This window comes from Cupressus sempervirens, chromosome 7 (assembly GCF_028749045.1).
Source record: "Cupressus sempervirens isolate cs-2001-9-10 chromosome 7, ASM2874904v1, whole genome shotgun sequence".
Lineage (NCBI taxonomy): Eukaryota > Viridiplantae > Streptophyta > Pinopsida > Cupressales > Cupressaceae > Cupressus > Cupressus sempervirens.
The window spans coordinates 442,683,617-442,702,687 of NC_143124.1; positions in this window are offsets into that span (position 1 = coordinate 442,683,617).

A 19,071-nucleotide genomic window follows, 5' to 3' on the forward strand; every position below is an offset into this window, starting at 1 on the left:
CATTGTATCCATTTTTGTCCCTCCCTAGCAAGCCACATTGGTGCAACAACACCTAGGCTAACTCCTCGTCCTAGTTCCACACTTTGGTTTTTGGTTTGTACTAACATTAGCCAAGTCAATTGGGTGTGTTTGGACCTTAGAAGGTCATGTGAGTTTTCTTCTAGATGGATTTGACTGGGTTCAATCCATTCTAGATGTTTTTTCTTGCCTTTTGTTTAGGCTTTTAGGAAGCAAGATTAGGGTTATGGGTCTTGTACCCTAGCAGTCTAGAGAAAGTTTGGATTTGAGCTTAATTTGTCTTATATGGTGTTTGTACATATTTTTACATAGGTTGGAAGTCATGTATTGTCATTTGATGCAAAGTTGGGAAAGATGTCAAAAAGATGTAAATTATTGCAAAAGTTGCCAATTAGGTCAAAGTGGTCCAAATTATATGAGTTGATGCTTTGAAGGAAAAATCATTCCTAGACATCATAAAGAGGTCATAGTAGACCTATTTGGAAGTTTCCAAAGTTTAAGTGTAAAAGTTTCTAGGAGATGCAAAAAGTTGTCAACAATTTTGAAAAATTGCATGACAATATTGTGGTAAGAAAGTTGCATGTCATGAGGAAGGAGTTGATAATTAGGATAACTATCTAAAAGCTATGAGAAAACCTATAAAACCATGAAGGATACCCATTCAAAGGGTTGGATATTGTAATAATTGGATTTTGAAAAGTTAAAGGCACAAATTGTTGTTCAAAATTGATATTTTTCATGTTTTTGATTGCTTGAGTACTTTAATGGATTGAAAACTTTCTATTTTTGTTGGATACTTGTAGCTTATGTTATTATAGTTCACTTTTGTCTAGATTTCAAATTGGTAGGAGTTCATTTTCTTTTAATTTGATAATCATTTGTAAATAGACCCATGAAAAAATGGCTCCCCCATGAACCTTCACCATGGAATCATCATGGTCTTGAGGGATGTGGAAGTGGAGTCCTTGTACAATGTACACAACAAAGAAGAAGTCTAGACAAGCCTATTTTCTATTGTTGAAGTTATGCCCTAGGCAAGCTTTCAATGTATGGCTAGGCCCACAGTGCTTGCAAGTTGGATTTGATGGATTCAATGAACTAGAAAGTTCAATCTAGGAGTCAAAGAAGGATGTGGGATGTATGAGGAATCTATGTGTGGAAGGGGAAGTTTCCAAGACAAGATTTGGTAAGGATTTCATTAAACCCTAGTAGGTGTTGATATGATGTTCTTGAAACCCTTACTTTTAGGCATAAAAGTAGAAAAGTCATGTACGAACGAGATGAAAACTTGAGACCTACAAAATATTGAATTAATTCCAAAAGGGTATTCATATTGGTAATTAATTTTCCACCTTGTTAAGGGAAATTTGGAGTTATAGCCCAAAAACCAAGTTTGGAGGCCTAATTCAACTAGGCCTAATTAGGATAGTTTTGCCAAATTTGAAGGAATCAATAGTGAAACCTATGGATTTGGAGACTAGGAGGATAGGAGAACTCTAAAATCCCTCAAGTTGAATCCCAAGAAGTCCTTTTTGAAGGTAGAATGACCATTCTTGGTGAAATTTTGAGATTGGAGAGCAAGTTGGAGTGTCTCCATGGTGAATGCAAGTTGTAAAAACATTGGTGTAGTTGGATATGGAAGATTGGAGGATAAGATAGCAATCCTCTTAAGGTTAGGGTGAAAAAGGGTAACACTAGTAGGATAAGAGAGAATCCTAGCTAAGTCCATAGTGAATAAAAGTGATTAAGAAGCAATCTAGTTTACATCAGATTGGTATGAGAGCCACCAAAGATCTAGGGCCAGTGGCATGTCTTTCAAGGAGAAGTTTCTAAGACAAGATTTTCTAAGGATTCCAAAGAAGTGGGGCTAATGGCTAGTGGTATGAGGAAGCTATGTGTGGAATAAATTTTCAAGACAAGATTTAGTAAGGATTTCATCAAACTCTAGTAGGTGTTGATATGAAGTTCTTCAAAACCCTTACTTTTAGGCATAAAAGTAGCAAATGGTGTACAGATGAGATGAAAACGTGAGACCTATAAAATATTGAAGTAATTCCAAAAGGGTATTCATATTTGTGATTAATTTTCCACCTTGTTAAGGGAAATTTGGAGTTATAGCCCAAAAACCAAGTTTGGAGACCAAATTTTAATTTCATTAATTAAATTACCTTTTCTCCCTTCTTGAGATTTTTCTTTATGCACTTTTTGAATTCTCTATTTAATAATTAATTAGTAATTACTAAATAGCTTTTACCTTTTAGGTTACCCTATCGGGTTTCGTTCTCCTTTTATAAGGATTGATCTTTTGTAATAATATATATCTTTTATTTGTTTGAGAATACAATTTGCATGTTTTTAGAGAAAACACTTTCTTCTTTTTGTATCTAGTTCCAAGATAGAGACAATGGTATAGGAGTTTTCTGGTTTTGATGCAGTTTGGTTGCCTATTTGGGTAGTTAAAGCCAAGTGTTCAATTTTTCACTTGAGAGGGCATATCTTGAGCATCCCATTTCTATTTTTTGAAAAAGTGATATTTTTGAAAAGCTAGTTCATTTCTCTTTCCAAAAATTTTAGTTTTTCATCTAGATTCTACTCCAAGCTCTTTCTATTATGGTTTTTTCCTTATTACACTAGGGTGGATATCTTGGGTGTTTCAGGTCCAAGGATCATTTTCATGGCATGAGATTTCTTCTTTTGGGCTGTACTATCTATTGTAATAGCTCTTTGCCCTTTCTAATCATTTTTAATATCATTTATAAGCATATTTATACAAATAGACTAAGATAAAGTGCCACTCATTGCATTTTCAGGATCATTCTCATCATTGTGACTTGTTGTACTTGCACTACATTATAAAGTGCCATAGGCTAATAGTTGTTTGCCTTTTAGTGTCTGATTTCTTTGTCAAGTGAGTCTCCCTTCCATGAAATTAGCCCCATGATGTATCAATGACATGCGCCTTTATAATTGTCTATACCTTTTCCTCACTCTTGATGTTCTTGGTTCTTTCTGTTTTATAGGAGTTATTGGCCCACTTTGTCAGTTTCCTATCACCTCACCTTTGTTAGAATTAGGGGGATTTTTTTGTTATTTCTAATGCTTCCTTGGTTTTATTGATCAAATCTTCAAGCTTTGGTGTTTCATGCCATCTATATTTTTGAGTTTAGTTATTTGCCTTTGTTTGCCTCTTGATTCGATGTAGATTGTAGTCTTCTTTACCTAGTCAGGTTTTATTTTGAGAGGAAGTTCTATAGATTAGCAATTTTTTTTGAAAAAATTTATGACTTCTTCATGCTTCACTGATGTTTATTCATGATTTCTCTTTGTTCCTATTTTCTAGAGCATTCCTCTACTTGGAGGCTTTTGCAGTCTTTCACTAGGTTTTTAGCTATCTTTTTTATGGAGTAAATTTTTTCCCACTAGGTTTTCTCTATTTCTCCATTTCATAGAGATTTGGTTGTGATTGGGTACCTCAACATTAGACATATTTTTTAGAGCCCAAGTTTGCTTTTAACATTGCATTGTAGTTTCCTTGCTCTTTTTGAATTGTTTGTACCTGCATTGTTTCTCATCTTAAGGGGGGGTGTTAGAGAAAAAGGTTAATTTATTTTCATTAATTAAATTACCTTTTCTCCCTTCTTAAGATTTTTCTTTATGAACTTTTTTCATTCTCTATTTAATAATTAGTTAGTAATTATTAAATAGCTTTTACCTTTTAGGTTATGGGTATGTGCAGGATCATGGTGTACCAAACTATGGCCTTAAGTGGCAGTGAAAAATCAGCAAATCAAGGTTATGTCAACTTGACACATAATTTTAAAGTGGTTATGGACTTTATATAAAAAATTTGTAAGAAAATAATCTATAGGAAATTGAATGTAGTTTCTAAACTACTAGGCCTTATTAGGAGAAAAAAAATTGATTGGTCAAAATTTTGGATTTTAATGCAGTACTACAAAAATTTCAGGGCAAAAATAAAAAGTAGGTGTATGTTTGACCACCTTAATCAAAATCAAATGATAATATTTTTTTATTATAATTATAGATATAAAAAGTAGACTCATGCCCAGATGTGAGCATACTTTTCGGTATTTTTATTCCAAATAAATAATTAAATATGAATTTTCTACCAAAACAGTTTCGAAAAAAAGCTCCCGTGTCTGACCACCATGTCTGACCACCTTAACTAATAGAAAATTTTATGAATTTTTTTTATTTTTTTATTTTTTTTTCTTATACTAGGTGAATTATAGAATGTGACGCAACTTTTAGATTTAAAAAATATTATACAGTTTGAAAGTTATAGCTATTTTTCAATCAGTATGTCAATCGACACTTTACAATAATCTTCATTGATAATTAACTAATAAATACTTATCAAACTCAAAATTTGATAGAAATAATATTGATGGAATCTCGAGAGCAATATTAAAAAACTTGTTCTGTTTCATTCAATTTCGATCAAAATAACATTGTCAGATGGCTACCTAAAGTCTGAGTGTCAATAAAACCCTCCTCAAACATTTTTTTTTGGGTTGACCAGGTAGGGTTGGTAAATACTAGGCCTAATTGGATATCCGATTTGAAATCGAATATCTGATATGGCACGGTGACTTACAATCCCTTTTTGGGCAAAAATTTCAAAAGGAAAGTTTTTTTAAATTTTGAATATGGAGGGAAACAAATTTAAAGGGAAATAAACATAAAACAATAACTTTAGACAATTTTAGAAGAAACTATATATTTTCTGAATGTGTGAAAATTAATATTATAAGTATTATTACATTATACTAATATATATGATTATTATTATTAAATATAATATAGTTTTAAATATAATATAATGATATATATGATATATATTATTATTATTAAATACATATACTAGTATTATATGACAAAATTATTCTATTTAATAATATATATTGTTATTATTATGATTAAATCTATAATCTAGTAACATAAATGATTATTATTTTTATATAATCTAATAATATATTATTATTATATTAAAATATACAATATAATATAATTATTAAATATAATATTGACATGTAATGGGTCGAAGGGGGTTATAGGTCACCCTATGACCCCCTTTGACCCATAAGAACGATTCTAATATGTCCTTAGCAGTCCTAGGACCCCTAGGGACATATTTCGTCATTTAATGGGTCGAAGGGGGTCATAGGTCACCCTATGACCTCCTTTTTTGACCCATAAGAATGATTCTAATATGTCCTTAGGGGTCCTAGGACACCTAGGGACATATGTCATCATGTAATGGGTCGAAGGGGCTCATAGGTCAACCTATGACCCTCTTTGACCCATATGAAGCATTCTAATCTGTCCCTAGGGGTCCTAGGACCCCTAGGGACATATGTCATCATGTAATCGATCGAAGTGGGTCATAGGGTGACCTATCACCCCCTTTGACCCATAAGAATGATTCTAATATGTCCCTAGGGGGTCCTAGGAACCCTAAGGACATATGTCATCATGTAATGAGTTGAAGGAGGTCATAGGTCAACCTATGACCCCCTTTGACCTATAAGAATGATTTTAATATGTCCCTAGGGGTCCTAGGTCCCCTAGGGACATATGTCATCATGTAACGGGTCAAAGGGGATCATACGTAAACCTGTGACCCCCTTTGACCCATAAGAACGATTCTAATGTCCTTAGGGGTCCTAGGACCCCTACGGACATATGTCATCATTTAATGGGTCGAAGGGGGTCATAGATCAACCTATGACCCCCTTTGACCCATAAGAACGATTCTAATAAATCTCTAGGGGTCTTAGAACCCCTAGGGACATATGTTATTACGTAATAAGTCGAAGGGGGTCTTAGGTCACCCTATGACCCCCTTTGACCTATAAGAACTATTCTAATATGCCTCTAAGGGTCCTAGGACCCCTAGGGACATATGTCATCATTTAATGGGTCAAAGGGGGTCATAGGTCACCCTATGAAACCCTTTGACACATAAGAACGATTCTAATATGTCCCTAAGGGTCCTAGGACCCCTAGGGACATGTTATCATGTAATGGGTCGAAGGGGTCCATAGGTCAACCTATGACCCCCTTTGACCCATAAGAATGATTCTAATATGTCCCTAGGGGTCCTAGGACACCTAGGGACATATGTCATCATTTAATGGGCCAAAGGGGGTCATAGGTCAACCTATGACCCCCTTTGACCAATAAGAACGATCCTAATATGTCCCTAGGGGTCTTAGGACCCCTAAGGACATATGTCATCATGTAATGGGTTGAAAGGGGTGATAGGTCACCTTTTGACCTCCTTTGACTCATAAGAACAATTCTAATATGTCCCTAGGGGTCCTAGGACACCTAGGGACATATGTCATCATGTAATAGGTCGAAGGGGGTCATAGGTCAACCTATGACCCCCTTTGACCCATATGAAGCATTCTAATATGTTTCTAAGGGTCCTAGGACCCCTAGGGACATATGTTATCATGCAATGGGCCGAAGGGGGTCATAGGTCAACCTATGACCCCCTTTGACCCATAAGAAGTATTCTAATATGTCCCTAGGGGTCTTAGGAACCCTAGGGACATATGTCATCATTTAATGGGTCAAAGGGGGTCATACGTCAACCTATGACCCCCTTTGACCCATAAGAACAATTCTAATATGTCTCTAGGGGTCCTAGGACCCCTAAGGACATATGTCATCATGTAATGGGTCGAAAGGAGTCATAGGTTACCCTATGACCTCCTTTGACCCATATGAAGCATTCTAATATGACCTTTCGGACCCCTAGGGACATATGTCATCATGTAATGGGTCGAACGGAGTCATAGGTCAACCTATGACTCCCTTTGACCCATATGAAGCATTCTAATATGTCCCTAGGGGTCCTAGGACCCCTAGGGACATATGTCATCATGTAATGGTTCAGAGGGGGTCATAGGTCACTCTATTGCCCCCTTTGGGTCATAGGTTACCCTATGACCCCCTTTGACCCATAAGAACGATTCTAATATGTCCCTAGGGAGCTTAGGACCCTTAGGGACATATGTCATCATGTAATGGGCCGAATGGGGTCATAGGCCACCCTATGATAGCCTTTGACCCATAAAAATTATTCTAATATGTCCCTACGGGTCCAAGGACCCCTAGGGACATATGTCGTAATGTAATGGGTCGAATTGGGTCACAGGTCATTCTATGACCCCCTTTGACCCATATGAAGCATTCTAATATGTTCCTAAGGATCCTAGGACCCCTAGGGAAATATGTCATCATGTAATGGGTCAAAGGGGGTCATAGGTCACCCTATGACCCCCTTTGACGCATAAGAACAATTTTAATATGTCTCTAAGTGTCCTAGGGCCCCTAGAGAAATATGTCATGTAATGAGTCAAAGGAGGTCATAGGTCACCCTATGACCCCCTTTGACGCATAAGAACAATTTTAATATGTCCCTAGGGGTCCTAGGAAGCTTAGGGACATATGTCGTCATGTAATGGGTCGAAGGGGGCCCTTTGACCCATATGAAGCATTCTTGTCCCTAAGGATCCTAGGACCCCTAGGGACATATGTCGTCATGTAATGGGTTGAAGGGGGTCATAGGTCAACCTATGATCCCATTTGACCCATAAGAAGCATTCTAATATGTCCCTAGGGATCCTAGGACCCCTAGGGATATATGTTGTCATGTAATGGGTTGAAGGGGGTCACAGGTCAACCTCTGACCCCCTTTAACCCATAAGAATGATTCTAATATATCCTTAGGGCTCTTAGGACCTCTAGGGACATATGTCATCATTTAATGGGTTGAAGGGACCTATGACCCCCTTTGACCCATGAGAATGATTCTAATATGTCCTTAAGGGTCCTAGGACCCCTAAAGACATATGTCATCACTTAATTGGTGGAAGGTGACCTATGACCACCTTTGACCCATAAGAATGATTCTAATATGTCCCTAGGGGTCCTAGGACTCCTAAGAACATATTTTATCATGTAATGGGTCAAAGGGGGTCATAGGTCAACCTATGATCCCCTTTGACCTATATGATTGATTCTAATATGTCCCTAAGGGTCCTAGGACCCCTAGGGACTTATGTTGTCATGTAATGGGTTGAAGACCCATATGAAGCATTCTAATATGTCCCTAGGGGTCCTAGGACCCCTAAGGATATATGTCATCATGTAATAGGTTGAAGGGGGTCATAGGTCAACCTAAGACCCCCTTTGAGCCATATGAAGTATTCTAATATGTCCCTAAGGGTCTTAGGACCCCTAAGGACATATGTCATCATATAATGGGTCAAAGTGCGTCATAGGTCACCCTATGACCCCCTTTGACCCATAAGAATGATTCTAATATGTCTCTAGTGGTCCTAGGACCTCGAGGGACATATGTCATCATGTAATGGGTCGAAGGGGGTCATAGGTCACCTATGATAGCCTTTGATACATAAGAATGATTATAATATGTCCCTAGGGGTCCTAGGACCCCTAGGGACATATGTCATCATGTAACGGGTCAAAGGGGGTCATAGGTAGACCTATGACCCCCTTCGACCCATAAGAATGACTCTAATATGTCCTTAGGGGTCCTAGGAACCCTAGGGACATATGTCTTCATTTAATAGGTCAAAGGGGGTCATAGGTCTACCTATGACCCCCTTTGACTCATAAGAATGATTCTAATATGCCCCTAGGGGTCCTAGGACCCCTAGGAACATATGTAATCATGTAATGGGTCAATGACCTACAATAATGATTGTAATATGTCCCTAGGGGTCCTAGGACCCCTAGGGACATATGTCATCATGTAATGGGTTGATGGTGGTCATAGGTCAACCTATGTCCCCCTTTGACTCATATGAAGCATTCTAATATGTCTTTAGTGGTGCTAGGACCCTTAGGGACATATGTCATCATGTAATAGGTCGAAGGGGGTCATAGGTCACCCTATGACCCCCTTTGACCCATAAGAATGATTCTAATATGTCCCTAGGGGTCCTAGGACCCCTAGGGACATATGTCATTATATAATGGGTCGAAGGGGGTCATAGGTCAACCTATGACCCCCTTTGACCCATAAGAATTATTCTAATATGTCCTTAGGGGTCCTAGGACCCCTACACACACACACACACACACACACACATATTATATTTATAGATTATCATACTACTAAGATAGTATATTATTATATATTAATAACATAGCTCATAATAATAATATATTATATATTATAATAATATATATATTACGTTATTATATTTATTAAAAATATAGGAAAAATAATAATAATATAATATAATAATATATATTATATTTTTAGATTATAATAAGAATAACATAATATATTAATAGATTATATGTTATATCTTTACGTTACGTTATTTTATATATATATATATATATATATATATTATAATATATTTTTACATAGTAATATAACTAAAATAATTGATAAGTTATAAACTATTAACTCACAAACTCAATTTTCCCTCCAAGATGTCCTTGGAGGTATATTAGATATCCAATTTGAAATCAGATATCTGATATTACTGGCATCAATTTCCAACATATTCTCTCTCCCTATAGACCTGACAACATCATTTTTTGAGTTTTTTTTTATGAGTTTTACAAAAAGTTGCGTTTTGGAGCCCAACCAATCGAAAAAAGTTGAAAAATATAACCCTAGGTGTTCAATATTGTCATCTAAATGGGGAGTAGCAATCGTCAAAAGGCTAAATGCAAAAGGAAGATATCCAATGAAGACATTGCGACATATAGGGAAAGGGACAAAATGGAACACTAAATAAAAAGACAAGGTATGCTAAATATCAGTCAAGTTGACGATGAATTAGTCAAAGGTGAAATCATAGAGTCAGATAATGAATATGTATAGTTAGGGAATGAAAATGTACCTATTGAAAATGATAATGTCAAAAATGAAAATGTAGACAATGAAAATTTTGAAGACAAAATGCTACCAAGTCATAATCCAAATTGCATAATTGATCATGTCGAACATGACAATGCACAAGAACCTTACATATCTCCTAATTATAATCGACATGAAGGTTCTAAAACACCAAAATGGATAATTGAAATTGATGAAATGATTATTACTAGTTTGGAAGGGAACGAATCAGAAAGAACCATTCGGTTATGGGCTTCAAGACTATATAAGATGTTTTTCAGCAACAAGACAGTGGTAGAGCAATGTCAGCTTTTCATGCACTTATTAAAGATGCAAAAGATGAGACCTATGATTTCCAAATTGAAGATTCATGTCAATAAAAAGTTGGAAAGAAATACCATTATTGTGAAGAATCTTTTTAGTGCTCTCAATAGCATTGGGAAAAATAGTAGGGAGAAGGATAACAGGGTTTCTCAAAGGGTTATTACAACCTCTTTGGTAAGTCATCATTTGAGAAAGGGTAGATATATTGAGACAAACTTGTATTGATTTGAATTTAAATCGTACTACTTTGAGAAGAGCACTTAGTCGATGAGATAAAATTGATGATCCTCTTCAAAATGAAACATGGGCATATGGTGAGAGACTTCCATGTTTTGATAAGAAGCTATACGATGATGTGAAGGAAGAAATTACACAATTTTGGCACTCTAACTCACGAGTATCACCTAATGCTAAAAATGTGTTAAAGTTGAGAATTGGCATCAGAGACCGCATGCCACTTCCTAAAAACTATTTGGAGGTAAGTGAAACTATGTTGTTCAAACAATTTAGAGAGAGTCATCCAAGTCTTCATATATCACAAAGGGCTTTTGAATCTTTGAAGCCATTTTATTGTGTGCCACTCAAAATTTTAAATACATGTTGCAAATATCATGTTGAGTTTTTTATGCACCATGAACTATTACGCTCCATCCATTCTACTTTGCATAGTAAAGAAATGTTGGATGATTGTGGTGTTAGTGGGCTTCCAAAATCATCAAGAGACTTGCTAGATCAACTTTTATGTCATAGTGTTGATGGTTGTGTCTTTTATAGAAATGCTTGCTTAAATGTGAAGTGTTCAAAATGTGGTGGCTTATCCAAGTTTGACACATGTTTCCATGAGGGGTGCAAACAAGATCTTGGAAAGACAATAATGAAAAAAAAAGGTATATGAAATGGTGAAATACACATTGAAGAGTGGAGGTGAGAGCTCTAGATGTGAATTGGTTGGAAAATATATCAGTGTGGCTAGTTTTATTTTAGATTTCAAGGCAAATTTTTTTTACAAGTATGCAAGACATAGTCACATGTCTTAGTGGTTGGATGAACAATTTAGAATGTGCAAGGAGACTTTTCCCATTGGCACTATTATATCAGTTGTTGATTTTGCTGAGAATTACACATTGCAACCTCAAAATGAGACACAATCTTAGTATTACAACTCTATTAAGATTGCTATTTTTTTTCACATAACATATAGACATACCCCTGATAGTGTGAAGAATAATCGAAAGATTATTAGAGTATCATTTTTATATGAGTGATGATAGATCTCACTCTCACGAGTTAGTGCAACATTGTTTCGAGAATTATTTTGATTTCTTACATGAGCATGCAATTGCAATGGATAGACATATCATTTGGTCAGATAATTGTACAGGTCAATTCAAGAAGGCTTGCATGTTTTATTGGTTGTGTAAGATGCACATAGAGAGAGAGGTGCCTCATATTTGGAGTTTTTTTGAGTCTGACCATGGAAAATGGGAACATGATGGAGCAAGGGCATGTGTGAAGAGAGCTCTAGTGAAGGAGCAACTGAAGATTTCAGTAGCAGAGCTTCTTAATGCTCTTAGCATTGTTGATTGGTGTACTTTAGCATTATCACAGGGGGGGACTCTTGATTTAGTGGTACACGGGTTCTTTTGGTTGGTTGAGGAAGGGTTCGTAGCTGATAGATCAAATTGTGCTATAGTGAGAGACTCATAAAAATGCATTCATTTCAGAGCTCTACTTCTAGTACATGGACCATTTGGACATGACAACTAGCTTGCTTTTGTCCTAGTTGTTTTTAGTGTGATTGGGATCACTATGAGTCAAGTGAGTGGGTGGACACATGGGCTCCACATTATCTTACTCCATTGTCTATCATACCCTCTATCAAAAATGATGACATGGAAAGTTCACTTGAGCATAACCATCTATCAGATCTACTTCAACTAGGACATGTCTTTGCATTGGTTGCACCATAGGGGAATGATGAGAAATTTGATTATTGGTTAGCACATTGTGTAAGAGGTAAACAAAAACTTGCACAACCAATCACAGATGATGATGGATTCACATATCCTACTAGTTCAGTGGTTGTCACTGGAACATGGCTACATACATACATGCTTAGAAGGAACGGAATTCCTGCATTCAAAGACTATCAGAAGCACAAAATTATTCTCATATATTTGCATGTTATTATAGAAACAAATGTAAAGTTGTTGAAGCATCAAGGAAGATCAAAAGTAAAAGAACTTTTTACTATTGCTAATGCTGATCAAGAAGCCCTGTTGGAGACCCTAAAACAGAGAGAGGACCCTATTGGAACATTTGACTAGGTATATTTACTTATGTTATTTTCTTCATAATGATTCAATGAACTGATGATTATCTTGTTCAATACAATAAGTTACTAATTTTTTTATGATATTGGAATGTAGGTACATCATGAAGAGTTTGGGGGGGGGGGGGGGGGGGGGGGGGGGGGTGGGGGGTGGTGTATTGGGTAGAATTCGTAAGATTTATGATTTATCATGATGTAAAATGTGAATTTTTTTTGTATATAGTTTTTGTAATAATGAAAAAGACAGGTTAAATTAATTGCACATTCTAATTTGTATTTTGGTTGGTTCTTTGTAAGGAATTATAAGATATCTTATTACAAGTTTGGCTTTTTCCTTATTTGACATAAAACTGACATTATGATTATTAAAACTATTTTTATCAAACTAATCAAATAAGAAAAATCTAGAAATTATGGATGAACAATTAGAATACTTGATTTCTTTCATTTTGCAACCAATCATGGAATTTGAAAGCATAAAGAGTCATAATATTGTATAATGTTTTGAAAGACTTTCATATTGAAAAGTTGTAAAGGACCATGAGAATTTAATTTTAGTAATGTCTAGGTTTGCATAGGAAAAGTGAGTCATTAGATAGGTCCTCATAATAATCTCAATTCATTTCATAAGTTGAAAAATTCAATAAGTCACTTAAAATTTAGCTTATTGCTTTAGAAAATTCATATCTTGAATGTAACGGCTACATGACCATTTTGGAGGGAAACTCCATAGTTTAAATTTTATGAATGAATAAGAAGTGAAATCGATTGGAGGTGGTTGAGGGGGTTATTAACCATCCCCTAAAACTTATAAATAGTGTTTGTACGGACTGCAAGGGCAGTATGTACAGATTGATTCAGAATTTTGAATAAAAAAGCTTGGATTTTAATAGCAATTTGAAGGTTCTTTGGAGTTTCTGAGTTCTTTATGATATTCTAATGCATTGAGGCATCTCCTAAGATCTTTAAGGAAGTTTAGGACCAAGTTTTGATTTCATTTTTGACGGGTTATTCATCTAACTTGCTAATTGTTGGTTGTAGCAGTCCTTTTCATAAGCATTTTGACAGTTTTTCATCTAATCATGGTCATTCCATAAAATTATTACCCGATTCTTCATGGAATGCCATTTTCCTAACATGTATAATGTCTTCTAACTGTTAAATGATGAACTAACCAGAATAATTGGTGGCCACCAAACATAAAAGGGTGAAAACAAGGGTGGAAAGTGAGGGGACAATCCTATAGGAAGAGATTTTCCTTAAAGAGGGTAGTGTTTTTGAGTTGATTCATGTTTATGGTGATAAAAAATAGATGTCTAAATTTTGAATTAGTCCAAGAAGGCTTGGCGCGTGTGAGATTGGTGATGCCCTAGGAATAAGGGTTTTGAGAAGGTGAATTGGGGTTTTTGGGGTTAGGGAACCCATAGACTAAAATTGAGAGTGGATTTTTCTAAATGAATTCATTCTAGGAGATGATGCAAAGTTTGGAGTCCAAATCTTAAGTCCTTCTAGTGGTTGCTTTGTAAATGAATCTTTTCTACATTGTTAAAAGATAGGAGAAGTGTGAAAGTTCATTGATATTTTCCAAAGGAAGGGTATCTAAGTCTTGTATATGTTTTTTGAAAAGATAAAGGGTATCCAAAAAATCCATTTATTCAAGGAGTCTTTTGGAAAAAATTAAAGTTATCCACCTATTTGTCTTGCTACTATCACAGAATTGTAAAGTTGCATAGACAACATTTTGGCATGTTGTGCATTTTTGCTTGAAAAGTATTGAAACTCAAGGGTAAGTGTTGGAACATGGTGAATATGTCAGAAAAAACTCATTGAAGCCTTAAAACCTCCTAGAGTTGACCATTTGTGGGATTTGACCATCAGGACCTAGAAGGGTCACTTGGCACATTGTTACAAATTTGCTTATTTTAGGTTGGTACTTGGGTCCATCACCCTATCCTCTGCATCACTTGTATATTTTCAACATTGGAACTGAAGTAACATGTTGCATTTGATCCTTTCCATAATCATCTTTATGTTCAAGTGCATCATGGTTCATAGTGTTTCTCCTTTTTGTTGGTTCATCATGGTTACCATGCATTATTACAACCATGAAAACTCTTCCTCCATTGGTTACCATGCTTAGAATCATTGGGAAAATTGCATATATACTCTAAATTTTTAGTAGCAAGGTTCTCACAAATGTTTTTTACAATACTATAAAAATAATCTTCTAAGCTTTGGTTAGCTACCATCTCCAAATGAGCTATTCATTAATATGGCAATTTAACATCATTCTAATATGTTGAGCTCTTAGGCACACCCCTTGAAACAAGAGTAAAATCGATAAGAATTTCTTTGCATGCAGTCTCAAAACTCCCCAAATGAACTAGTCATTACTAAGGTGGTTCAACATCACCCATTAGTGTTGAACCCGTAGGCCCTCCCTTCCAACTAAGAGGAAAATTGGTTCTTAGTCCAATAACATTAATGAAATAAAGGAAATACTAGTGCAAATCACCTAATCATTTTTCTTTTCTTGATGTAATAAGGTCTAGGGATAGATCTAATGATCTCCCTATGACCATCCACATTTGTAATGGACACAAGAACCCATGGTGCAACTATAAGCCTTGGCCATCAATTGGTCCAATAAAGTGAATTTTTTGTAAATTCTATGTTTTTTAGGTAATTTTAGATGTTTATAACATTATTAGGGTCCCTACGAGTTTGTAGAGTCCATTTGTAATCAAATTTGCAATAAAACATGTCTTAGCGCAAAAATTGCAAAAAGTTGCTTAGCAACTTTCACAATTTTCTTGACAACTTTTCAAAATCTAACTCCTAATGGCTGGAACTATTTGAATTGTCAGTTCCATTAGCTCTGGGTGGGTGGGTGAACCCTAGTGACACCCTTGTTTTGGTCACGGAGACCATCCATCGTCTGTGGCCACCCTGTACCAAGGAGTCCCCAAGGTTCTCTAAGTGCATTTTGAGGTCAACTTCTGAGGGTCATAACTCGGAGCTTGTGAGGGCTATTGATGAACTGTCAAATGCTAGAGGATGGTGATGTTGAGGCCTAAAATAACCTATCTAATTTTTGAGAGATCACGTTCTATTTGGATTCAGCACAACAATCTCGCTCAATGCCAAAACTCACAGTGTGCCTCAGTTCATAGGTGCACCACAACATAACTTTGAAACTGCTCATCTTGGCATCGAATTGTCAGCACTATTAGCTTCGAGTGGGTGGGTGAACCCTAGTCACACCCTTGTTCCAGCCACAGAGACCATCCATCATCCGCAGCCACCCTGTACCGAGGACTCTCCAAGGTGCTCTAAGTGCATTTTGAGGTTGATCTTCCGAGAGTCATTACTTGGAGCTCGTGAGGACTATTGATGAACTATCAAATGCTATAGGACGGTGATTCTAAGACCTAAAATAACCTATCTCATTTTTGAGAGATCACATTCCATTTGGATTTGACACAATGATCTCGCTCGATGCCAAAACTCACAGTGTGCCTCAGTTCATAGGTGCACGATAACGAAACTTTGAAACCGCTGATCTTGGCATCGAATCATTAGTGCCATTAGCTTTGGGTGGGCAGGTGAACCCTAGTGACACCCTTGTTTTAGCCATCAAGACCATCTATGATCCGCGGCCACCCCGTACTGAGAAGTCCCCAAGGTTCTCTAAGTGCGTTTTGAGGTCGATCTTTCGAGGGTCATAACTCAGAGTTCGTGAGGGCTATCGATGAACTATTCAATGCTACAAGATGGTGATGTTGAGACCTAAAATAACATATCTCATTTTTTAGAGATCACATTCCATTTGGATTCAACACAGCGATCTCACTCGATGCCAAAACTCATAGTGTGCCTCAGTTCATAGGTGCACCGCAACATAACTTTGAAACTGCTGATCTTGGCATCAAATCATTAGCACCATTAGCTTTGAGTGGATGGGTGAACCCTAGTGACACCCTTTTTCTAGCCACGGAGACCATCCATCATCTACAGCCACCCAATACCGAGGAGTCCCCAAGGTTCTCTAAGTACATTTCGAGGTCAATCTTCCAAGGGTCATAACTTGGAGCTTGTGAGGGCTATTGATGAACTATCAAATGCTATAGGATGGTGATGTTGAGGTCTAAAATAACCTATCTCATTTTTGAGAGATCACATTCCATTTGGATTCGGCATAGCGATCTCGCTCGATGCCAAAACTCGCAGTTTGCTTTAGTTCATAGGTGCACCACAATGTAACTTTGAAAATATTGATCTTGGCATTGAATTGTCAGCACCATTAGCTCTGGGTGGGTGGGTGAACCCTAGTCACACCCTTGTTCTAGCCATGAAGACTATCCATCATTCACGGCCACCCCATACCGAGGAGTCTCCAAGGTGTTCTAAGAGCATTTTGAGGTTGATCTTCCAAGGGTCATAACTTGGAGCTCGTGAGGACTATAGAATCACTGTCAAATTCTATAGGACAATTATGCTAAGACTTAAAATAACCTATCTCATTTTCAAGAGATCACATTCCATTTAGATTCGGCACAATGATCTCGCTCGATGCCAAAACTTGTAGTGTGCCTCAGTTCATAGGTGCACCACAGCGCAACTTTGAAACCACTGATATTGGCATCGAATCATCAGTGCCATTAGCTCTAGGTGGGCGGGTGAATCTTGGTGATATGCTTGTTCCAGCCATGGAGACCATCCATCGTCCGCAGCCACCTTGTACCAAAGAGTCCCCAAGGTTCTCTAAGTGCATTTTGAGGTCGATCTTTTGAGGGTCATAACTCGAAGCTTGTGAGGGCTATCAATGAACTATTGAATGCTATAGGATGGTGATGATGAGGCCTAAAATAACCTATCTCATTTTTGAGAGATCACATTCCCTTTGGATTCGGCAGAGCGATCTAGAACATTGAAGGAGGAGGCATACTCAATCAACAAATATGAGCTATCTGCTTTGCCAAACGTAAAGAAATCTTCTTGATTCCATCTGAATGATAGTAGTTGATAACATTTTTACGAATATAACTATTAGGAATAAGGGAAACTTCATGATCTCAAACATTTAATGTTTACCTCAAAGAGTTAGATGGTTGCCCCATTTTTGTGGCATGTATGGCTGAATCATTTATATAGTGGAAATCTCCCATCCATTTTCTGATGGACTCAGCAATAACTTCATCATTTAAAGAAAATAGCTAGACTAAATTTTCCCTCAATTGACTGGTTGAGAAGCCAAGGAATTCAAATCTTTTTTTGCCTATTTTAATGCCTTCCTTCAAAATTGACAATATTATATCACATACTTGTGATCTATGTGGTCTTGCATGAAAACCATATTCAGTTTTTGCAATCAAAGCAATTGAATGAAGCTTATTAAAGTCCTCCTCCACAAAAGAGACTTTGAGGAAATCATCAACATACTTTGAAAAATGCCTTGTCACTCGACTTCAAATATTCAATTCGAGGCCCAAAAAGTAGACCCTAGTCAGAGTAACTAGGGCCTGATGGAATTTCAATGTGTCATTATGTCCATAAATTGTCAGAGACTTCAACTGATTTTGACTAGTTTACAACTTCTTCACTTGATTTTGAAGCCATGTTTTTGGGTTGAAACATGTCGACTTCAATTTATATAGTTCTATTAAGGCCAAACATATGTGCAAAGCTGATTTCTTCTCATTATTTAGTAAATAAAAAAAGTGACAATTTAGGGTTGGGCCACTGAGTATCCCACGATGAATAAGAGAGTTGATTTGAAATATTATCTCATAAGGTTGATTAACACCCTTTGGAACATTAAAAGTTGCAAACATACGTGGAAAGGGAGAAAATGAATTGCCATTTTCTAGAATAAGTTTCTCTATCATTGCTCTATGCAGAGGCAAGCTTTCAATGATTTTAGTAAGCTCAATACCATCAAGAAGTTTTAGACAAAATGCATTTGACTATCCAATGCTATAGAATGTTCAGAAATTTGTTGTCCTACACCAGATAATCTCAATGTCCTCTTTGCAAAATTTGTAACGATCCTGGTCAACTATCAAACATGATCTCTGCACTGCAACCTTCTCTAAAAATTTTGGACCAAACTACCACTGCGACAAAAACAAATAACATCACATGTTAACTTTATTAGCATTCTACTTCAAGTCTGCAAGCACCATAATATTTGTAATAAAAAGAAAATTGCGTGTGAAATAGGAGGTGAATTTAAAAGCTTGCCTAAGCAAAAAAAATTGATATCCTTGAGAAATTGTATACCTTTTTTATAGTTTGTGATAACAACTACCTTTTCCTCATTTAACAAATGCTTAATTATCAAAGGTGGGTGTGATAGAAAGTCAACATATAAGTATGCTTAGAAAAGGGTTAAGCAGCAAACATAAGTAAGAAGGCTGAGGCACTTCTTCGAGAATCTAGCATCATGTCTTAGTATTTAATGTTACAAAAATTACTTATA